Genomic DNA, 18,038 nt, shown 5'->3' with positions numbered 1-18,038 from the left:
TGCTATTGCTTTCAGGTGGAGTGGCCGAGTGGTCTAAGGCGCTGGTTTTAAGCACCAGACTCTTCAGGGGCGTGGGTTCGAATCCCACCTCTATCAGCCTATTTTGTTTTCTAGGATTAATAATATGAAGCTCTTTCTTATTAGTCTGAGGTGACCTTTGTTTCCAGGTAGAGTGGCCGAGTGGTCTAAGGCGGTGGTTTTAGGCACCAGTCTCTTCGGGGGCGTGGGTTCGAATCCCACCTCTATCAGCTTGTTTTGTTTTCTTCGATTAATAAAAAGTCTGAAAAGACTTTTGATTCCCAGTAAGAGTGGCCGAATGGTTTAAGGCGCTGATTTTTGGCACCAGTCTGTTCGGGGCGTGGGATCGAATCCCACCTCTATCAGCTTGTTTTGTTTACTTCGATTAATAATATGAACCATTTGCTTATTAGTATGAGGTGACTGTTGTTTCCAGGTAGAGTGGCCGAGCGGTCTAAGGCGCTGGTTTTAGGCACCAGTCTCTTCGGGAGCGTGGGTTCGAATCCCACCTCTATTAGCCTATTTTGTTTTCTAAGACTAATAATATGAAGCTTTTGCTTAATAGACTGAGTTTGCTATTGTTCTCAGGTAGAGTGGCCGAGTGGTCTGAGGCGCTGGTTTTAGGCACCAGACTCTTCGGGGGCGTGGGTTCGAATCCCACCTTTATCAGTTTATTTTGTTTTCTAGGATTAATAATATGAAGCTTTTGCTTATAAGTCTGAGAAGACTTTTGATTCCCAGTTAGAGTGGCCGAATGGTTTAAGGAGCTGATTTTTGGCACCAGTCTGTTCGGTTCGTGGGATCGAATCCCACCTCTATCTGCTTGTTTTGTTTACTTCGATTAATAATATGACCCATTTGCATATTAGTATGAGGTGAATTTTATTCAAGGTAGAGTGGCCGAGCGGTCTAAGGCGCTGGTTTTAGGCACCAGTCTCTTCGGGAGCGTGGGTTCGAATCCCACCTCTGTCAGCCATTTTGTTTTCTAAGATTAATAATATGAAGCTTTTGCTTAATAGACTGAGTTTGCTATTGCTTTCAGGTAGAGTGGCTGAGTGGTCAGAGGCGCTGGTTTTAGGCACCAGTCTCTTCGGGGGCGAGGGTTCAAATCCCACCTCTATCAGCCTATTTTGTTTTCTAGGATTAATAATATGAAGCTTTTTCTTATTAGTCTGTGTTGTTTATTAATTCCAGGTATTGTAGAAGAGTTGTCTAAGACGCTGGTTTAAGGCAACATTGTCTTCGGGGGGCGTTGGTTCGAATCCCACCTCTATCAGTCCATTTTGTTTTCTAGGATTAATAATATGAATCTTTTGCTCAATAGACTTAGTTTGCTATTGCTCTCAGGTAGAGTGGCCGAGTGGTCTAACACGCTGTTTTAAGGCACCAGTCTCTTCGGGGGCGTGGATTCGAAACCCACCTCTATCAGCCTATTTTGTTTTCTAAGATTAAAAATATGAAGCCTTTGCTTAATAGACTTAGTTTGCTATTGCTCTCAGGTAGAGTGGCCGAGTGGTCTAACACGCAGTTTTAAGGCACCAGTCTCTTCGGGGGCGTGGATTCGAAACCCACCTCTATCAGCCTATTTTGTTTTCTAAGACTAATAATATGAAGCTTTTGCTTAATAGACTGAGTTTGCTATTGCTTCCAGGTTGAGTGGCCGAGTGGTCTAAGGCGCTGGTTTTAGGCACCAGTCTCTTCGGGGGCGTGGGTTCGAATCCCACCTCTATCAGCTTGTTTTGTTTTCTTCGATTAATAATAAGAACAATTTGCTTATTAGTATGAGGTGGCTTTTGTTTCCAGGTAGAGTGGCCGAGCGGTCTAAGGCGCTGGTTTTAGGCACCAGTCTCTTCGGGGGCGTGGGTTCGAATCCTACCTCTATCAGTCCATTTTGTTTTCTAACATTTATAATATGAATCTTTTGCTTATTAGTCTGAGGTGACGTTTGTTTCTAGGTAGAGTGGCCGAGTGGTCTAAGGCGCTGGTTTTAGGCACCAGTCTCTTCGGGGGCGTGGGTTCGAATCCCACATCTATCAGCCTATTTTGTTTTCTAAGATTAATAATATGAAGCTTTTGCTTAATAGACTGAGTTTGCTATTGCTTTGAGGTAGAGTGGCCGAGTGGTCTAAGGCGCTGCTTTTAGGCACCAATCTCTTCGGGGGCGTGGGTTCGAATCCCACCTATATCAGCCATTTTGTTTTCTAAGATTAATAATATGAAGCTTTTGCTTTATAGACTGAGTTTGCTATTGCTGTGAGGTAGAGTGGCCGAGTGGTCTGAGGCGCTGGTTTTAGGCACCAGACTCTTCAGGGGCGTGGGTTCGAATCCCACCTCTATCAGCCCATTTTGTTTTCTAGGATTAATAATATGAAGCTCTTTCTTATTAGTCTGAGGTGACCTTTGTTTCCAGGTAGAGTGGCCGAGTGGTCTAAGGCGCTGGTTTTAGGCACCAGTCGCTTCGGGGGCGTGGGTTCGAATCCCACCTCTATCAGCCTATTTTGTTTTCTAAGATTAATAATATGAAGCTTTTGCTTAATAGACTGAGTTTGCTATTGCTTTCAGGTAGAGTGGCCGAGTGGTCTAAGGCGCTGCTTTTAGGCACCAGTCTCTTCGGGGGCGTGGGTTCGAATCCCACCTCTATCAGGCATTTTGTTTTCTAAGATTAATAATATGAAGCTTTTGCTTTATAGACTGAGTTTGCTATTGCTGTGAGGTAGAGTGGCCGAGTGGTCTGAGGCGCTGGTTTTAGGCACCAGACTCTTCAGGGGCGTGGGTTCGAATCCCACCTCTATCAGCCTATTTTGTTTTCTAGGATTAATAATATGAAGCTCTTTCTTATTAGTCTGAGGTGACCTTTGTTTCCAGGTAGAGTGGCCGAGTGGTCTAGGACGCTTGTTTTAGGCACCAGTCTCTTTGGGGGCGTGGGTTCGAATCCCAGCTCTACCAGCTTGTTTTGTTTTCTTCGATTAATAATAAGTCTGAGAAGACTTTTGATTCTCAGTTAGAGTGGCCGAATGGTTTAAGGCGCTGATTTTTGGCACCAGTCTGTTCGGGGCGTGGGATCGAATCCAACCTCTATCAGCTTGTTTTGTTTACTTCGATTAATAATATGAACCATTTGCTTATTAGTATGAGGTTTCTTTTTATCCAGGTAGAGTGGCCGAGCGGTCTAAGGCGCTGGTTTTAGGCACCAGTCTCTTCGGGGGCGTGGGTTCGAATCCCACCTCTATCAGCCAATTTGATTTCTAAGATTAATAATATGAAGCTTTTGCTTTATAGACTGAGGTTGCTATTGCTGTGAGGTAGAGCGGCCGAGTGGTCTGAGGCGCTGGTTTTAGGCACCAGACTCTTCGGGGGCGTGGGTTCGAATCCCACCTCTATCAGCCATTTTGTTTTCTAAGATTAATAATATGAAGCTTTTGCCTTATAGACTGAGTTTGCTATTGCTGTGAGGTAGAGTGGCCGAGTGGTCTGAGGCGCTGGTTTTAGGCACCAGACTCTTCAGTGGCGTGGGTTCGAATCCCACCTCTATCAGCCTATTTTGTTTTCTAGGATTAATAATATGAAGCTCTTTCTTATTAGTCTGAGGTGACGTTTATTTCTAGGTAGAGTGGCCGAGTGGTCTAAGGCGCTGGTTTTAGGCACCAGTCTCTTCAGGGGCGTGGATTCGAATCCCACATCTATCAGCCTATTTTGTTTTCTAAGATTAATAATATGAAGCTTTTGCTTAATAGACTGAGTTTGCTATTGCTTTCAGGTAGAGTGGCCGAGTGGTCTAAGGCGCTGCTTTTAGGCACCAGTCTCTTCGGGGCGTGGGTTCGAATCCCACCTCTATCAGCAATTTTGTTTTCTAAAATTAATAATATGAAGCTTTTGCTTTATAGACTGAGTTTGCCATTGCTGTGAGGTAGAGTGGCCGAGTGGTCTGAGGCGCTGGTTTTAAGCACCAGACTCTTCAGTGGCGTGGGTTCGAATCCCACCTCTATCAGCATATTTTGTTTTCTAGGATTAATAATATGAAGCTCTTTCTTATTAGTCTGAGGTGACCTTTGTTTCCAGGTAGAGTGGCCGAGTGGTCTAAGGCGCTGGTTTTAGGCACCAGTCTCTTCGGGGGCGTGGGTTCGAATCCCACCTCTATCAGCCTATTTTGTTTTCTAAGATTAATAATATGAAGCTTTTGCTTAATAGACTGAGTTTGCTATTGCTTTCAGGTAGAGTGGCCGAGTGGTCTAAGGCGGTGCTTTTAGGCACCAGTCTCTACGGGGGCGTGGGTTCGAATCCCACCTCTATCAGCCATTTTGTTTTCTAAGATTAATAATATGAAGCTTTTGCTTTATAGACTGAGTTTGCTATTGCTGTGAGGTAGAGTGGCCGAGTGGTCTGAGGCGCTGGTTTTAAGCACCAGACTCTTCAGTGGCGTGGGTTCGAATCCCACCTCTATCAGCATATTTTGTTTTCTAGGATTAATAATATGAAGCTCTTTCTTATTAGTCTGAGGTGACCTTTGTTTCCAGGTAGAGTGGCCGAGTGGTCTAAGGCGCTGGTTTTAGGCACCAGTCTCTTCGGGGGCGTGGATTCGAAACCTACCTCTATCAGCCTATTTTGTTTTCTAAGATTAAAAATATGAAGCCTTTGCTTAATAGACTTAGTTTGCTATTGCTCTCAGGTAGAGTGGCCGAGTGGTCTAACACGCTGTTTTAAGGCACCAGTCTCTTCGGGGGCGTGGATTCGAAACCCACCTCAATCAGCCTATTTTGTTTTCTAAGACTAATAATATGAAGCTTTTGCTTAATAGACTGAGTTTGCTATTGCTTTCAGGTAGAGTGGCCGAGTGGTCTAAGGCGCTGGTTTTAGGCACCAGTCTCTTCGGGGGCGTGGGTTCGAATCCCACCTCTATCAGCTTGTTTTGTTTTCTTCGATTAATAATATGAACCATTTGCTTATTAGTCTGAGGTGACGATTGTTTCTAGGTAGAGTGGCCGAGTGGTCTAAGGCGCTGGTTTTAGGCACCAGTCTCTTCGGGGGCGTGGGTTCGAATCCCACATCTATCAGCCTATTTTGTTTTCTAAGATTAATAATATGAAGCTTTTGCTTAATAGACTGAGTTTGCTATTGCTTTCAGGTAGAGTGGCCGAGTGGTCTAACACGCTGTTTTAAGGCACCAGTCTCTTCGGGGGCGTGGGTTCGAATCCCACCTCTATCAGTCGATATTGTTTTCTAACATTAATAATATGAATCTTTTGCTTATTAGTCTGAGGTGACGTTTGTTTCTAGGTAGAGTGGCCGAGTGGTCTAAGGCGCTGGTTTTAGGCACCAGTCTCTTCGGGGGCGTGGGTTCGAATCCCACCTCTATCAGCCTATTTTGTTTTCTAAGATTAATAATATGAAGCTTTTGCTTAATAGACTGAGTTTGCTGTTGCTTTCAGGTAGAGTGGCCGAGTGGTCTAAGGCGCTGGTTTTAGGCACCAGTCTCTTCGGGGGCGTGGGTTCGAATCCCACCTCTATCAGCCTATTTTGTTTTCTAAGATTAATAATATGAAGCTTTTGCTTAATAGACTGAATTTGCTGTTGCTTTCAGGTAGAGTGGCCGAGTGGTCTAAGGCGCTGGTTTTAGGCACCAGTCTCTTCGGGGGCGTGGGTTCGAATCCCACCTCTATCAGCAATTTTGTTTTCTAAGATTAATAATATGAAGCTTTTGCTTTATAGACTGAGTTTGCTATTGCTGTGAGGTAGAGTGGCCGAGTGGTCTGAGGCGCTGGTTTTAGGCACCAGACTCTTCAGTGGCGTGGGTTCGAATCCCACCTCTATCAGCCTATTTTGTTTTCTAGGATTAATAATATGAAGCTCTTTCTTATTAGTCTGAGGTGACCTTTGTTTCCAGGTAGAGTGGCCGAGTGGTCTAAGGCGCTGGTTTTAGGCACCAGTCTCTTCGGGGGCGTGGATTCGAAACCTACCTCTATCAGCCTATTTTGTTTTCTAAGATTAAAAATATGAAGCCTTTGCTTAATAGACTTAGTTTGCTATTGCTCTCAGGTAGAGTGGCCGAGTGGTCTAACACGCTGTTTTAAGGCACCAGTCTCTTCGGGGGCGTGGATTCGAAACCCACCTCAATCAGCCTATTTTGTTTTCTAAGACTAATAATATGAAGCTTTTGCTTAATAGACTGAGTTTGCTATTGCTTTCAGGTAGAGTGGCCGAGTGGTCTAAGGCGCTGGTTTTAGGCACCAGTCTCTTCGGGGGCGTGGGTTCGAATCCCACCTCTATCAGCTTGTTTTGTTTTCTTCGATTAATAATATGAACCATTTGCTTATTAGTCTGAGGTGACGATTGTTTCTAGGTAGAGTGGCCGAGTGGTCTAAGGCGCTGGTTCTAGGCACCAGTCTCTTCGGGGGCGTGGGTTCGAATCCCACATCTATCAGCCTATTTTGTTTTCTAAGATTAATAATATGAAGCTTTTGCTTAATAGACTGAGTTTGCTATTGCTTTCAGGTAGAGTGGCCGAGTGGTCTAACACGCTGTTTTAAGGCACCAGTCTCTTCGGGGGCGTGGGTTCGAATCCCACCTCTATCAGTTGATATTGTTTTCTAACATTAATAATATGAATCTTTTGCTTATTAGTCTGAGGTGACGTTTGTTTCTAGGTAGAGTGGCCGAGTGGTCTAAGGCGCTGGTTTTAGGCACCAGTCTCTTCGGGGGCGTGGGTTCGAATCCCACCTCTATCAGCCTATTTTGTTTTCTAAGATTAATAATATGAAGCTTTTGCTTAATAGACTGAGTTTGCTGTTGCTTTCAGGTAGAGTGGCCGAGTGGTCTAAGGCGCTGGTTTTAGGCACCAGTCTCTTCGGGGGCGTGGGTTCGAATCCCACCTCTATCAGCCTATTTTGTTTTCTAAGATTAATAATATGAAGCTTTTGCTTAATAGACTGAATTTGCTGTTGCTTTCAGGTAGAGTGGCCGAGTGGTCTAAGGCGCTGGTTTTAGGCACCAGTCTCTTCGGGGGCGTGGGTTCGAATCCCACCTCTATCAGCAATTTTGTTTTCTAAGATTAATAATATGAAGCTTTTGCTTTATAGACTGAGTTTGCTATTGCTGTGAGGTAGAGTGGCCGAGTGGTCTGAGGCGCTGGTTTTAGGCACCAGACTCTTCAGTGGCGTGGGTTCGAATCCCACCTCTATCAGCCTATTTTGTTTTCTAGGATTAATAATATGAAGCTCTTTCTTATTAGTCTGAGGTGACCTTTGTTTCCAGGTAGAGTGGCCGAGTGGTCTAAGGCGCTGGTTTTAGGCACCAGTCTCTTCGGGGGCGAGGGTTCGAATCCCACCTCTATCAGCCTATTTTGTTTTCTAAGATTAATAATATGAAGCTTTTGCTTAATAGACTGAGTTTGCTGTTGCTTTCAGGTAGAGTGGCCGAGTGGTCTAAGGCGCTGGTTTTAGGCACCAGTCTCTTCAGGGGCGTGGATTCGAATCCCACATCTATCAGCTTATTTTGTTTTCTAAGATTAATAATATGAAGCTTTTGCTTAATAGACTGAGTTTGCTATTGCTTTCAGGTAGAGTGGCCGAGTGGTCTAAGGCGCTGCTTTTAGGCACCAGTCTCTTCGGGGGCGTGGGTTCGAATCCCACCTCTATCAGCCATTTTGTTTTCTAAAATTAATAATATGAAGCTTTTGCTTTATAGACTGAGTTTGCTATTGCTGTGAGGTAGAGTGGCCGAGTGGTCTGAGGCGCTGGTTTTAAGCACCAGACTCTTCAGTGGCGTGGGTTCGAATCCCACCTCTATCAGCATATTTTGTTTTCTAGGATTAATAATATGAAGCTCTTTCTTATTAGTCTGAGGTGACCTTTGTTTCCAGGTAGAGTGGCCGAGTGGTCTAAGGCGCTGGTTTTAGGCACCAGTCTCTTCGGGGGCGTGGGTTCGAATCCCACCTCTATCAGCCTATTTTGTTTTCTAAGATTAATAATATGAAGCTTTTGCTTAATAGACTGAGTTTGCTATTGCTTTCAGGTAGAGTGGCCGAGTGGTCTAAGGCGCTGCTTTTAGGCACCAGTCTCTTCGGGGGCGTGGGTTCGAATCCCACCTCTATCAGCCATTTTGTTTTCTAAGATTAATAATATGAAGCTTTTGCTTTATAGACTGAGTTTGCTATTGCTGTGAGGTAGAGTGGCCGAGTGGTCTGAGGCGCTGGTTTTAGGCACCAGACTCTTCAGTGGCGTGGGTTCGAATCCCACCTCTATCAGCCTATTTTGTTTTCTAGGATTAATAATATGAAGCTCTTTCTTATTAGTCTGAGGTGACGTTTGTTTCTAGGTAGAGTGGCCGAGCGGTCTAAGGCGCTGGTTTTAGGCACCAGTCTCTTCGGGGGCGTGGATTCGAAACCTACCTCTATCAGCCTATTTTGTTTTCTAAGATTAAAAATATGAAGCCTTTGCTTAATAGACTTAGTTTGCTATTGCTCTCAGGTAGAGTGGCCGAGTGGTCTAACACGCTGTTTTAAGGCACCAGTCTCTTCGGGGGCGTGGATTCGAAACCCACCTCTATCAGCCTATTTTGTTTTCTAAGACTAATAATATGAAGCTTTTGCTTAATAGACTGAGTTTGCTATTGCTTTCAGGTAGAGTGGCCGAGTGGTCTAAGGCGCTGGTTTTAGGCACCAGTCTCTTCGGGGGCGTGGGTTCGAATCCCACCTCTATCAGCCTATTTTGTTTTCTAAGATTAATAATATGAAGCTTTTGCTTAATAGACTGAGTTTGCTGTTGCTTTCAGGTAGAGTGGCCGAGTGGTCTAACACGCTGTTTTAAGGCACCAGTCTCTTCGGGGGCGTGGATTCGAAACCCACCTCTATCAGCCTATTTTGTTTTCTAAGACTAATAATATGAAGCTTTTGCTTAATAGACTGAGTTTGCTATTGCTTTCAGGTAGAGTGGCCGAGTGGTCTAAGGCGCTGGTTTTAGGCACAAGTCTCTTCGGGGGCGTGGGTTCGAATCCCACCTCTATCAGCTTGTTTTGTTTTCTTCGATTAATAATATGAACCATTTGCTTATTAGTCTGAGGTGACGTTTGTTTCTAGGTAGAGTGGCCGAGTGGTCTAAGGCGCTGGTTTTAGGCACCAGTCTCTTCGGGGGCGTGGGTTCGAATCCCACATCTATCAGCCTATTTTGTTTTCTAAGATTAATAATATGAAGCTTTTGCTTTATAGACTGAGTTTGCTATTGCTTTCAGGTAGAGTGGCCGAGTGGTCTAACACGCTGTTTTAAGGCACCAGTCTCTTCGGGGGCGTGGGTTCGAATCCCACCTCTATCAGTCGATTTTGTTTTCTAACATTAATAATATGAATATTTTGCTTATTAGTCTGAGGTGACGTTTGTTTCTAGGTAGAGTGGCCGAGTGGTCTAAGGCGCTGGTTTTAGGCACCAGTCTCTTCGGGGGCGTGGGTTCGAATCCCACCTCTATCAGCCTATTTTGTTTTCTAAGATTAATAATATGAAGCTTTTGCTTAATAGACTGAGTTTGCTGTTGCTTTCAGGGAGAGTGGCCGAGTGGTCTAAGGCGCTGGTTTTAGGCACCAGTCTCTTCGGGGGCGTGGGTTCGAATCCCACCTCTATCAGCAATTTTGTTTTCTAAGATTAATAATATGAAGCCTTTGCTTTATAGACTGAGTTTGCTATTGCTCTGAGGTAGAGTGGCCGAGTGGTCTGAGGCGCTGGTTTTAGGCACCAGACTCTTCAGTGGCGTGGGTTCGAATCCCACCTCTATCAGCCTATTTTGTTTTCTAGGATTAATAATATGAAGCTCTTTCTTATTAGTCTGAGGTGACCTTTGTTTCCAGGTAGAGTGGCCGAGTGGTCTAAGGCGCTGGTTTTAGGCACCAGTCTCTTCGGGGGCGTGGGTTCGAATCCCACCTCTATCAGCCTATTTTGTTTTCTAAGATTAATAATATGAAGCTTTTGCTTAATAGACTGAGTTTGCTATTGCTTTTAGGTAGAGTGGCCGAGTGGTCTAAGGCGCTGCTTTTAGGCACCAGTCTCTTCGGGGGCGTGGGTTCGAATCCCACCTCTATCAGCCATTTTGTTTTCTAAGATTAATAATATGAAGCTTTTGCTTTATAGACTGAGTTTGCTATTGCTGTGAGGTAGAGTGGCCGAGTGGTCTGAGGCGCTGGTTTTAAGCACCAGACTCTTCAGTGGCGTGGGTTCGAATCCCACCTCTATCAGCATATTTTGTTTTCTAGGATTAATAATATGAAGCTCTTTCTTATTAGTCTGAGGTGACCTTTGTTTCCAGGTAGAGTGGCCGAGTGGTCTAAGGCGATGGTTTTAGGCACCAGTCTCTTCGGGGGCGTGGATTCGAAACCTACCTCTATCAGCCTATTTTGTTTTCTAAGATTAAAAATATGAAGCCTTTGCTTAATAGACTTAGTTTGCTATTGCTCTCAGGTAGAGTGGCCGAGTGGTCTAACACGCTGTTTTAAGGCACCAGTCTCTTCGGGGGCGTGGATTCGAAACCCACCTCTATCAGCCTATTTTGTTTTCTAAGACTAATAATATGAAGCTTTTGCTTAATAGACTGAGTTTGCTATTGCTTTCAGGTAGAGTGGCCGAGTGGTCTAAGGCGCTGGTTTTAGGCACCAGTCTCTTCGGGGGCGTGGGTTCGAATCCCACCTCTATCAGGCATTTTGTTTTCTTCGATTAATAATATGAAGCTTTTGCTTTATAGACTGAGTTTGCTATTGCTGTGAGGTAGAGTGGCCGAGTGGTCTGAGGCGCTGGTTTTAGGCACCAGACTCTTCAGGGGCGTGGGTTCGAATCCCACCTCTATCAGCCTATTTTGTTTTCTAGGATTAATAATATGAAGCTCTTTCTTATTAGTCTGAGGTGACCTTTGTTTCCAGGTAGAGTGGCCGAGTGGTCTAAGACGCTTGTTTTAGGCACCAGTCTCTTTGGGGGCGTGGGTTCGAATCCCAGCTCTACCAGCTTGTTTTGTTTTCTTCGATTAATAATAAGTCTGAGAAGACTTTTGATTCTCAGTTAGAGTGGCCGAATGGTTTAAGGCGCTGATTTTTGGCACCAGTCTGTTCGGGGCGTGGGATCGAATCCAACCTCTATCAGCTTGTTTTGTTTACTTCGATTAATAATATGAACCATTTGCTTATTAGTATGAGGTTTCTTTTTATCCAGGTAGAGTGGCCGAGCGGTCTAAGGCGCTGGTTTTAGGCACCAGTCTCTTCGGGGGCGTGGGTTCGAATCCCACCTCTATCAGCCAATTTGATTTCTAAGATTAATAATATGAAGCTTTTGCTTTATAGACTGAGGTTGCTATTGCTGTGAGGTAGAGCGGCCGAGTGGTCTGAGGCGCTGGTTTTAGGCACCAGACTCTTCGGGGGCGTGGGTTCGAATCCCACCTCTATCAGCCATTTTGTTTTCTAAGATTAATAATATGAAGCTTTTGCCTTATAGACTGAGTTTGCTATTGCTGTGAGGTAGAGTGGCCGAGTGGTCTGAGGCGCTGGTTTTAGGCACCAGACTCTTCAGTGGCGTGGGTTCGAATCCCACCTCTATCAGCCTATTTTGTTTTCTAGGATTAATAATATGAAGCTCTTTCTTATTAGTCTGAGGTGACGTTTATTTCTAGGTAGAGTGGCCGAGTGGTCTAAGGCGCTGGTTTTAGGCACCAGTCTCTTCAGGGGCGTGGATTCGAATCCCACATCTATCAGCCTATTTTGTTTTCTAAGATTAATAATATGAAGCTTTTGCTTAATAGACTGAGTTTGCTATTGCTTTCAGGTAGAGTGGCCGAGTGGTCTAAGGCGCTGCTTTTAGGCACCAGTCTCTTCGGGGCGTGGGTTCGAATCCCACCTCTATCAGCAATTTTGTTTTCTAAAATTAATAATATGAAGCTTTTGCTTTATAGACTGAGTTTGCCATTGCTGTGAGGTAGAGTGGCCGAGTGGTCTGAGGCGCTGGTTTTAAGCACCAGACTCTTCAGTGGCGTGGGTTCGAATCCCACCTCTATCAGCATATTTTGTTTTCTAGGATTAATAATATGAAGCTCTTTCTTATTAGTCTGAGGTGACCTTTGTTTCCAGGTAGAGTGGCCGAGTGGTCTAAGGCGCTGGTTTTAGGCACCAGTCTCTTCGGGGGCGTGGGTTCGAATCCCACCTCTATCAGCCTATTTTGTTTTCTAAGATTAATAATATGAAGCTTTTGCTTAATAGACTGAGTTTGCTATTGCTTTCAGGTAGAGTGGCCGAGTGGTCTAAGGCGGTGCTTTTAGGCACCAGTCTCTACGGGGGCGTGGGTTCGAATCCCACCTCTATCAGCCATTTTGTTTTCTAAGATTAATAATATGAAGCTTTTGCTTTATAGACTGAGTTTGCTATTGCTGTGAGGTAGAGTGGCCGAGTGGTCTGAGGCGCTGGTTTTAAGCACCAGACTCTTCAGTGGCGTGGGTTCGAATCCCACCTCTATCAGCATATTTTGTTTTCTAGGATTAATAATATGAAGCTCTTTCTTATTAGTCTGAGGTGACCTTTGTTTCCAGGTAGAGTGGCCGAGTGGTCTAAGGCGCTGGTTTTAGGCACCAGTCTCTTCGGGGGCGTGGATTCGAAACCTACCTCTATCAGCCTATTTTGTTTTCTAAGATTAAAAATATGAAGCCTTTGCTTAATAGACTTAGTTTGCTATTGCTCTCAGGTAGAGTGGCCGAGTGGTCTAACACGCTGTTTTAAGGCACCAGTCTCTTCGGGGGCGTGGATTCGAAACCCACCTCAATCAGCCTATTTTGTTTTCTAAGACTAATAATATGAAGCTTTTGCTTAATAGACTGAGTTTGCTATTGCTTTCAGGTAGAGTGGCCGAGTGGTCTAAGGCGCTGGTTTTAGGCACCAGTCTCTTCGGGGGCGTGGGTTCGAATCCCACCTCTATCAGCTTGTTTTGTTTTCTTCGATTAATAATATGAACCATTTGCTTATTAGTCTGAGGTGACGATTGTTTCTAGGTAGAGTGGCCGAGTGGTCTAAGGCGCTGGTTTTAGGCACCAGTCTCTTCGGGGGCGTGGGTTCGAATCCCACATCTATCAGCCTATTTTGTTTTCTACACTGTTAAAAATAAAGGTATTTTGAAGGTACTATAAAATACCTCCGCGACCTTTTTAGTACCCATGAACGTATTTTATTAGTTGTCTCACAGTGCGGGTATTAAATGATTTCGAAAAAGGTATTTTGGAAATATAAGGTATATAATGAAACCTTTTAGAGTTTCTGCGCTTCTGCTGGTATGTTATCGTACCCTGGAAGTAGAAAAGGACTTAACAGACTCCTTTAGAGGGAGATTTTAGTTCCGGCGTGCTGATTATAATTAACACTACTAAAGTAAAATACATGATATAATACTTCAAGCCCAAATTCTCTAACACTAACTGTTTACTTCACCAGTAGCACTAGTAATGACAGCGTAGAAGAAATCTCTGTTGGAATATTATTAATAACCATAAAGAATAGGTTCGGTAGGGTAGAATAGGGTAGTGGTTTTCTACCCGAGATTTCAATTTCAATCTCAAGTTTCCTAGCTAGTGGTTTTTCTTAAATATATAATTACATATAATTAACATTAATTATTTTCTTTGACAGCTATGTACACTAGCATACGTTACATCATTTAAAGGCAATACAATTATGATATAAGTCTTACATAGTTAATATAAAGGTTTGAATCCGAGCTTACGCCTTCAGTCGCCATTCAGAAAATATCCATGTATATGTGACCCTGAATTACCTTTACACTATAACAGTATCACACCTTCCTTAACAAGGGGAAGCTAAATATAGTATCGGGAAATGTAGAGTGGTTAATCCCTTGCTTACTATGCGAACTCTCACGACCCCGCAAGCCTATGGCGCAGACACTTAAAGGCGAGATGGAAACCAAAATTTTTTCCCTCATCCCGTAAGCCCACAACACAGACACTAAAAGTTGAGATGGAAGGAAAATATTACTCTCGTGTCTTTCAGTCTCATTTGCATCGAAGTGGTGTATTGCTTACCATGTCTGAAAATGATTCAAGCCCGCGGTAATAAAGGAAAGTTTACCAGTTTCAAATGTGGCGCAAATATTTTTGATGGCGCGAAAGTATAATTTACACTGTTAAAAAAAAAGGTATTTTGAAGGTACTAGAAAATACCCCCGGGACCTTTTTAGTACCCATGAACGTATTTTATTAGTTGTCTCACAGTGCGGGTATTAAATGATTTCGAAAAAGGTATTTCGGGAAAATAAGGTATGTAATGAAACCTTTTAGAGTTTCAGCGCTTCTGGCGGTATTTTATCGTACCCTGGATGTAGAAAAGGACTTAACAGATCCCTTTAGAGGGATTTTTTAGCTCCGGTCTGCTGATTATTTCTAACACTACTAGAGTAAAGTATAATACATGATATAATACTTCTAGTCCAAATTCTCTAACACTGCTCACTTCACCATTAGCACTAGTAATGACAGCGCAGAAGGAATCGCTGTTGGAATATTATATATAAGCATAAAGAAAAGTTTCGGTTAGGTTTAGTTTTAGGTCTTCCACCTAATAGGGTAGTGGTTTTCTACCCGAGATTTAAATTTCAATCGCAAGCATCCTTGCTAGTGGTTTTTCTTAAATATTTAAATAGATATAATTAATACTAATTATTTTCTTCTACAGTTATGTACATTAGCATACGTTACATCATTTAAATTTCGTACAATTATAATATAAGGTATACATAATTAATATAAAGGTTTGAATCCGAGCGTACGTCTTCAGTCGCCATTCAGAAAATATCCATGTATATGTGACCCTCAATTACTATTTTGATGTAACAGTGCCACACCTTCCTTAACAAGGGGTAAGCAAAACTTGGGCAAATCTATAGCGGTTGATCCCTTGCTTACTTTCATGATCCTGTAAGCCTACAGCACAGACACTAAAAGGCGAGATGGATGACAAAAATTTACACTCGTGCTGCGAGCCTACAGACACTAAAAGGCGAGAAGGAAGGGAAAATTTAACCCTCGCGTCTTTCCGTCTCAGTAACATAGAAGTGGTCTATTGCTTACCTTGTCTAAGAATGATTCAAGCCCGTGGTAATTAAGGAAAAGCTTACCAGTTTCAAATGTGCCGCCTATATTTCTGATGGCGCGAAAATATAATTTAGTTCTGTTTGTGGGTTTTATTTGACACCTAATTCGGTATCTCAAAATACCTTTAAAAGTATATTTTCGAACCTTTCTGAGTATTAACAGGTACCCCTTTCGGTAATAAGGAGTACCTTTCAAAATTTTAAAGTATTATTCTGACCTTTGTTGCCTTGTTCGGGTTTAAATGATACCTATTTCGGTATCACAAAATACCTTGATAAAGAGGTATTTTAGAGTACCTTTACACAACGGTATTTTGTAGTACCTTTATAGGTACGTCTGGGGATGCATCGAAAAATTCCTTTAAAGGTTCTAGACAGTACGGTTATTTTTTACAGTGTAGACCTGTTTGTGGGTTTTATTTGACACCTAATTCGGTAGCACAAAATACCTTTAGAAGTATATTATCGAACCTTTTTGAGTGTTAACAGGTACCCTTTTCGGTAATAAGGAGTACCTTTCACAATTTGAAAGTTTTATTCCGACCTTTGTTGAGGTTTAAATGATACCCATTACGGGATCACAAAATACCTTGTAGTCCTCAAAAGTACCTTCTTCAAGAGGTATTTCATAGTACCCTTACACAACGGTATTTTGTAGTACCTATATAGGTACGTCTGGGGATGCATTGAAAAATACCTTTAAAGGTACTAGACAGTACGGTTATTTTTTACAGTGTAAGATTAATAATATGAAGCTTTTGCTTAATAGACTGAGTTTGCTATTGCTTTCAGGTAGAGTGGCCGAGTGGTCTAACACGCTGTTTTAAGGCACCAGTCTCTTCGGGGGCGTGGGTTCGAATCCCACCTCTATCAGTCGATATTGTTTTCTAACATTAATAATATGAATCTTTTGCTTATTAGTCTGAGGTGACGTTTGTTTCTAGGTAGAGTGGCCGAGTGGTCTAAGGCGCTGGTTTTAGGCACCAGTCTCTTCGGGGGCGTGGGTTCGAATCCCACCTCTATCAGCCTATTTTGTTTTCTAAGATTAATAATATGAAGCTTTTGCTTAATAGACTGAGTTTGCTGTTGCTTTCAGGTAGAGTGGCCGAGTGGTCTAAGGCGCTGGTTTTAGGCACCAGTCTCTTCGGGGGCGTGGGTTCGAATCCCACCTCTATCAGCCTATTTTGTTTTCTATGATTAATAATATGAAGCTTTTGCTTAATAGACTGAATTTGCTGTTGCTTTCAGGTAGAGTGGCCGAGTGGTCTAAGGCGCTGGTTTTAGGCACCAGTCTCTTCGGGGGCGTGGGTTCGAATCCCACCTCTATCAGCAATTTTGTTTTCTAAGATTAATAATATGAAGCTTTTGCTTTATAGACTGAGTTTGCTATTGCTGTGAGGTAGAGTGGCCGAGTGGTCTGAGGCGCTGGTTTTAGGCACCAGACTCTTCAGTGGCGTGGGTTCGAATCCCACCTCTATCAGCCTATTTTGTTTTCTAGGATTAATAATATGAAGCTCTTTCTTATTAGTCTGAGGTGACCTTTGTTTCCAGGTAGAGTGGCCGAGTGGTCTAAGGCGCTGGTTTTAGGCACCAGTCTCTTCGGGGGCGTGGATTCGAAACCTACCTCTATCAGCCTATTTTGTTTTCTAAGATTAAAAATATGAAGCCTTTGCTTAATAGACTTAGTTTGCTATTGCTCTCAGGTAGAGTGGCCGAGTGGTCTAACACGCTGTTTTAAGGCACCAGTCTCTTCGGGGGCGTGGATTCGAAACCCACCTCAATCAGCCTATTTTGTTTTCTAAGACTAATAATATGAAGCTTTTGCTTAATAGACTGAGTTTGCTATTGCTTTCAGGTAGAGTGGCCGAGTGGTCTAAGGCGCTGGTTTTAGGCACCAGTCTCTTCGGGGGCGTGGGTTCGAATCCCACCTCTATCAGCTTGTTTTGTTTTCTTCGATTAATAATATGAACCATTTGCTTATTAGTCTGAGGTGACGATTGTTTCTAGGTAGAGTGGCCGAGTGGTCTAAGGCGCTGGTTTTAGGCACCAGTCTCTTCGGGGGCGTGGGTTCGAATCCCACATCTATCAGCCTATTTTGTTTTCTAAGATTAATAATATGAAGCTTTTGCTTAATAGACTGAGTTTGCTATTGCTTTCAGGTAGAGTGGCCGAGTGGTCTAACACGCTGTTTTAAGGCACCAGTCTCTTCGGGGGCGTGGGTTCGAATCCCACCTCTATCAGTTGATATTGTTTTCTAACATTAATAATATGAATCTTTTGCTTATTAGTCTGAGGTGACGTTTGTTTCTAGGTAGAGTGGCCGAGTGGTCTAAGGCGCTGGTTTTAGGCACCAGTCTCTTCGGGGGCGTGGGTTCGAATCCCACCTCTATCAGCCTATTTTGTTTTCTAAGATTAATAATATGAAGCTTTTGCTTAATAGACTGAGTTTGCTGTTGCTTTCAGGTAGAGTGGCCGAGTGGTCTAAGGCGCTGGTTTTAGGCACCAGTCTCTTCAGGGGCGTGGATTCGAATCCCACATCTATCAGCTTATTTTGTTTTCTAAGATTAATAATATGAAGCTTTTGCTTAATAGACTGAGTTTGCTATTGCTTTCAGGTAGAGTGGCCGAGTGGTCTAAGGCGCTGCTTTTAGGCACCAGTCTCTTCGGGGGCGTGGGTTCGAATCCCACCTCTATCAGCCATTTTGTTTTCTAAAATTAATAATATGAAGCTTTTGCTTTATAGACTGAGTTTGCTATTGCTGTGAGGTAGAGTGGCCGAGTGGTCTGAGGCGCTGGTTTTAAGCACCAGACTCTTCAGTGGCGTGGGTTCGAATCCCACCTCTATCAGCATATTTTGTTTTCTAGGATTAATAATATGAAGCTCTTTCTTATTAGTCTGAGGTGACCTTTGTT

At 43.3% G+C, this 18,038-nt stretch overlaps 1 long non-coding RNA gene and 63 other non-coding genes across 64 annotated transcripts in view; all 64 read left to right on the top strand.

The window, feature by feature from the left end:
• The window catches only part of LOC149632686 (uncharacterized), a 356,891-nt gene that overhangs the window by 118,085 nt on the left and 220,768 nt on the right, over positions 1-18,038 (top strand). The gene's annotated exons all lie outside the window — the stretch shown is intronic.
• On the top strand, positions 15-96 carry TRNAL-UAA (transfer RNA leucine (anticodon UAA)). The gene has a single exon. It is a non-coding gene; the product is annotated as a tRNA-Leu (tRNA).
• TRNAL-UAG (transfer RNA leucine (anticodon UAG)) lies at positions 167-248 on the top strand. Its single transcript has one exon. It is a non-coding gene; the product is annotated as a tRNA-Leu (tRNA).
• On the top strand, positions 454-535 carry TRNAL-UAG (transfer RNA leucine (anticodon UAG)). The gene has a single exon. It is a non-coding gene; the product is annotated as a tRNA-Leu (tRNA).
• TRNAL-UAG (transfer RNA leucine (anticodon UAG)) lies at positions 606-687 on the top strand. Its single transcript has one exon. It is a non-coding gene; the product is annotated as a tRNA-Leu (tRNA).
• TRNAL-UAG (transfer RNA leucine (anticodon UAG)) lies at positions 909-990 on the top strand. The gene has a single exon. It is a non-coding gene; the product is annotated as a tRNA-Leu (tRNA).
• Positions 1,669-1,750, top strand: TRNAL-UAG (transfer RNA leucine (anticodon UAG)). Its single transcript has one exon. It is a non-coding gene; the product is annotated as a tRNA-Leu (tRNA).
• TRNAL-UAG (transfer RNA leucine (anticodon UAG)) lies at positions 1,821-1,902 on the top strand. The gene has a single exon. It is a non-coding gene; the product is annotated as a tRNA-Leu (tRNA).
• On the top strand, positions 1,973-2,054 carry TRNAL-UAG (transfer RNA leucine (anticodon UAG)). The gene has a single exon. It is a non-coding gene; the product is annotated as a tRNA-Leu (tRNA).
• Positions 2,276-2,357, top strand: TRNAL-UAG (transfer RNA leucine (anticodon UAG)). The gene has a single exon. It is a non-coding gene; the product is annotated as a tRNA-Leu (tRNA).
• TRNAL-UAG (transfer RNA leucine (anticodon UAG)) lies at positions 2,428-2,509 on the top strand. The gene has a single exon. It is a non-coding gene; the product is annotated as a tRNA-Leu (tRNA).
• On the top strand, positions 2,580-2,661 carry TRNAL-UAG (transfer RNA leucine (anticodon UAG)). The gene has a single exon. It is a non-coding gene; the product is annotated as a tRNA-Leu (tRNA).
• Positions 2,731-2,812, top strand: TRNAL-UAG (transfer RNA leucine (anticodon UAG)). Its single transcript has one exon. It is a non-coding gene; the product is annotated as a tRNA-Leu (tRNA).
• On the top strand, positions 3,169-3,250 carry TRNAL-UAG (transfer RNA leucine (anticodon UAG)). The gene has a single exon. It is a non-coding gene; the product is annotated as a tRNA-Leu (tRNA).
• On the top strand, positions 3,320-3,401 carry TRNAL-UAG (transfer RNA leucine (anticodon UAG)). Its single transcript has one exon. It is a non-coding gene; the product is annotated as a tRNA-Leu (tRNA).
• TRNAL-UAG (transfer RNA leucine (anticodon UAG)) lies at positions 3,471-3,552 on the top strand. The gene has a single exon. It is a non-coding gene; the product is annotated as a tRNA-Leu (tRNA).
• TRNAL-UAG (transfer RNA leucine (anticodon UAG)) lies at positions 3,623-3,704 on the top strand. The gene has a single exon. It is a non-coding gene; the product is annotated as a tRNA-Leu (tRNA).
• Positions 3,775-3,855, top strand: TRNAL-UAG (transfer RNA leucine (anticodon UAG)). Its single transcript has one exon. It is a non-coding gene; the product is annotated as a tRNA-Leu (tRNA).
• On the top strand, positions 4,077-4,158 carry TRNAL-UAG (transfer RNA leucine (anticodon UAG)). The gene has a single exon. It is a non-coding gene; the product is annotated as a tRNA-Leu (tRNA).
• On the top strand, positions 4,836-4,917 carry TRNAL-UAG (transfer RNA leucine (anticodon UAG)). Its single transcript has one exon. It is a non-coding gene; the product is annotated as a tRNA-Leu (tRNA).
• TRNAL-UAG (transfer RNA leucine (anticodon UAG)) lies at positions 4,988-5,069 on the top strand. The gene has a single exon. It is a non-coding gene; the product is annotated as a tRNA-Leu (tRNA).
• On the top strand, positions 5,292-5,373 carry TRNAL-UAG (transfer RNA leucine (anticodon UAG)). Its single transcript has one exon. It is a non-coding gene; the product is annotated as a tRNA-Leu (tRNA).
• TRNAL-UAG (transfer RNA leucine (anticodon UAG)) lies at positions 5,444-5,525 on the top strand. The gene has a single exon. It is a non-coding gene; the product is annotated as a tRNA-Leu (tRNA).
• Positions 5,596-5,677, top strand: TRNAL-UAG (transfer RNA leucine (anticodon UAG)). The gene has a single exon. It is a non-coding gene; the product is annotated as a tRNA-Leu (tRNA).
• TRNAL-UAG (transfer RNA leucine (anticodon UAG)) lies at positions 5,747-5,828 on the top strand. The gene has a single exon. It is a non-coding gene; the product is annotated as a tRNA-Leu (tRNA).
• Positions 6,203-6,284, top strand: TRNAL-UAG (transfer RNA leucine (anticodon UAG)). The gene has a single exon. It is a non-coding gene; the product is annotated as a tRNA-Leu (tRNA).
• TRNAL-UAG (transfer RNA leucine (anticodon UAG)) lies at positions 6,355-6,436 on the top strand. The gene has a single exon. It is a non-coding gene; the product is annotated as a tRNA-Leu (tRNA).
• Positions 6,659-6,740, top strand: TRNAL-UAG (transfer RNA leucine (anticodon UAG)). The gene has a single exon. It is a non-coding gene; the product is annotated as a tRNA-Leu (tRNA).
• Positions 6,811-6,892, top strand: TRNAL-UAG (transfer RNA leucine (anticodon UAG)). The gene has a single exon. It is a non-coding gene; the product is annotated as a tRNA-Leu (tRNA).
• On the top strand, positions 6,963-7,044 carry TRNAL-UAG (transfer RNA leucine (anticodon UAG)). The gene has a single exon. It is a non-coding gene; the product is annotated as a tRNA-Leu (tRNA).
• Positions 7,114-7,195, top strand: TRNAL-UAG (transfer RNA leucine (anticodon UAG)). The gene has a single exon. It is a non-coding gene; the product is annotated as a tRNA-Leu (tRNA).
• Positions 7,266-7,347, top strand: TRNAL-UAG (transfer RNA leucine (anticodon UAG)). Its single transcript has one exon. It is a non-coding gene; the product is annotated as a tRNA-Leu (tRNA).
• Positions 7,418-7,499, top strand: TRNAL-UAG (transfer RNA leucine (anticodon UAG)). The gene has a single exon. It is a non-coding gene; the product is annotated as a tRNA-Leu (tRNA).
• TRNAL-UAG (transfer RNA leucine (anticodon UAG)) lies at positions 7,570-7,651 on the top strand. Its single transcript has one exon. It is a non-coding gene; the product is annotated as a tRNA-Leu (tRNA).
• TRNAL-UAG (transfer RNA leucine (anticodon UAG)) lies at positions 7,873-7,954 on the top strand. The gene has a single exon. It is a non-coding gene; the product is annotated as a tRNA-Leu (tRNA).
• Positions 8,025-8,106, top strand: TRNAL-UAG (transfer RNA leucine (anticodon UAG)). Its single transcript has one exon. It is a non-coding gene; the product is annotated as a tRNA-Leu (tRNA).
• TRNAL-UAG (transfer RNA leucine (anticodon UAG)) lies at positions 8,176-8,257 on the top strand. Its single transcript has one exon. It is a non-coding gene; the product is annotated as a tRNA-Leu (tRNA).
• On the top strand, positions 8,632-8,713 carry TRNAL-UAG (transfer RNA leucine (anticodon UAG)). Its single transcript has one exon. It is a non-coding gene; the product is annotated as a tRNA-Leu (tRNA).
• Positions 8,936-9,017, top strand: TRNAL-UAG (transfer RNA leucine (anticodon UAG)). Its single transcript has one exon. It is a non-coding gene; the product is annotated as a tRNA-Leu (tRNA).
• Positions 9,088-9,169, top strand: TRNAL-UAG (transfer RNA leucine (anticodon UAG)). The gene has a single exon. It is a non-coding gene; the product is annotated as a tRNA-Leu (tRNA).
• On the top strand, positions 9,392-9,473 carry TRNAL-UAG (transfer RNA leucine (anticodon UAG)). Its single transcript has one exon. It is a non-coding gene; the product is annotated as a tRNA-Leu (tRNA).
• On the top strand, positions 9,544-9,625 carry TRNAL-UAG (transfer RNA leucine (anticodon UAG)). The gene has a single exon. It is a non-coding gene; the product is annotated as a tRNA-Leu (tRNA).
• Positions 9,695-9,776, top strand: TRNAL-UAG (transfer RNA leucine (anticodon UAG)). Its single transcript has one exon. It is a non-coding gene; the product is annotated as a tRNA-Leu (tRNA).
• On the top strand, positions 9,847-9,928 carry TRNAL-UAG (transfer RNA leucine (anticodon UAG)). Its single transcript has one exon. It is a non-coding gene; the product is annotated as a tRNA-Leu (tRNA).
• Positions 9,999-10,080, top strand: TRNAL-UAG (transfer RNA leucine (anticodon UAG)). Its single transcript has one exon. It is a non-coding gene; the product is annotated as a tRNA-Leu (tRNA).
• TRNAL-UAG (transfer RNA leucine (anticodon UAG)) lies at positions 10,606-10,687 on the top strand. Its single transcript has one exon. It is a non-coding gene; the product is annotated as a tRNA-Leu (tRNA).
• On the top strand, positions 10,757-10,838 carry TRNAL-UAG (transfer RNA leucine (anticodon UAG)). Its single transcript has one exon. It is a non-coding gene; the product is annotated as a tRNA-Leu (tRNA).
• Positions 11,195-11,276, top strand: TRNAL-UAG (transfer RNA leucine (anticodon UAG)). Its single transcript has one exon. It is a non-coding gene; the product is annotated as a tRNA-Leu (tRNA).
• TRNAL-UAG (transfer RNA leucine (anticodon UAG)) lies at positions 11,346-11,427 on the top strand. Its single transcript has one exon. It is a non-coding gene; the product is annotated as a tRNA-Leu (tRNA).
• TRNAL-UAG (transfer RNA leucine (anticodon UAG)) lies at positions 11,497-11,578 on the top strand. The gene has a single exon. It is a non-coding gene; the product is annotated as a tRNA-Leu (tRNA).
• TRNAL-UAG (transfer RNA leucine (anticodon UAG)) lies at positions 11,649-11,730 on the top strand. Its single transcript has one exon. It is a non-coding gene; the product is annotated as a tRNA-Leu (tRNA).
• Positions 11,801-11,881, top strand: TRNAL-UAG (transfer RNA leucine (anticodon UAG)). Its single transcript has one exon. It is a non-coding gene; the product is annotated as a tRNA-Leu (tRNA).
• TRNAL-UAG (transfer RNA leucine (anticodon UAG)) lies at positions 12,103-12,184 on the top strand. The gene has a single exon. It is a non-coding gene; the product is annotated as a tRNA-Leu (tRNA).
• TRNAL-UAG (transfer RNA leucine (anticodon UAG)) lies at positions 12,862-12,943 on the top strand. Its single transcript has one exon. It is a non-coding gene; the product is annotated as a tRNA-Leu (tRNA).
• TRNAL-UAG (transfer RNA leucine (anticodon UAG)) lies at positions 13,014-13,095 on the top strand. Its single transcript has one exon. It is a non-coding gene; the product is annotated as a tRNA-Leu (tRNA).
• On the top strand, positions 16,069-16,150 carry TRNAL-UAG (transfer RNA leucine (anticodon UAG)). The gene has a single exon. It is a non-coding gene; the product is annotated as a tRNA-Leu (tRNA).
• Positions 16,221-16,302, top strand: TRNAL-UAG (transfer RNA leucine (anticodon UAG)). The gene has a single exon. It is a non-coding gene; the product is annotated as a tRNA-Leu (tRNA).
• On the top strand, positions 16,373-16,454 carry TRNAL-UAG (transfer RNA leucine (anticodon UAG)). Its single transcript has one exon. It is a non-coding gene; the product is annotated as a tRNA-Leu (tRNA).
• On the top strand, positions 16,524-16,605 carry TRNAL-UAG (transfer RNA leucine (anticodon UAG)). The gene has a single exon. It is a non-coding gene; the product is annotated as a tRNA-Leu (tRNA).
• On the top strand, positions 16,980-17,061 carry TRNAL-UAG (transfer RNA leucine (anticodon UAG)). The gene has a single exon. It is a non-coding gene; the product is annotated as a tRNA-Leu (tRNA).
• Positions 17,132-17,213, top strand: TRNAL-UAG (transfer RNA leucine (anticodon UAG)). The gene has a single exon. It is a non-coding gene; the product is annotated as a tRNA-Leu (tRNA).
• Positions 17,436-17,517, top strand: TRNAL-UAG (transfer RNA leucine (anticodon UAG)). The gene has a single exon. It is a non-coding gene; the product is annotated as a tRNA-Leu (tRNA).
• Positions 17,588-17,669, top strand: TRNAL-UAG (transfer RNA leucine (anticodon UAG)). Its single transcript has one exon. It is a non-coding gene; the product is annotated as a tRNA-Leu (tRNA).
• On the top strand, positions 17,740-17,821 carry TRNAL-UAG (transfer RNA leucine (anticodon UAG)). The gene has a single exon. It is a non-coding gene; the product is annotated as a tRNA-Leu (tRNA).

Source organism: Phalangium opilio, unplaced genomic scaffold, assembly GCF_054372755.1.
Source record: "Phalangium opilio isolate 3A_F unplaced genomic scaffold, DU_Popi_V2 ptg000098l_1, whole genome shotgun sequence".
NCBI lineage: Eukaryota > Metazoa > Arthropoda > Arachnida > Opiliones > Phalangiidae > Phalangium > Phalangium opilio.
Note: the sequence above shows the minus strand (reverse complement) of the source record. Positions and strands in the feature narration are given on the sequence as shown.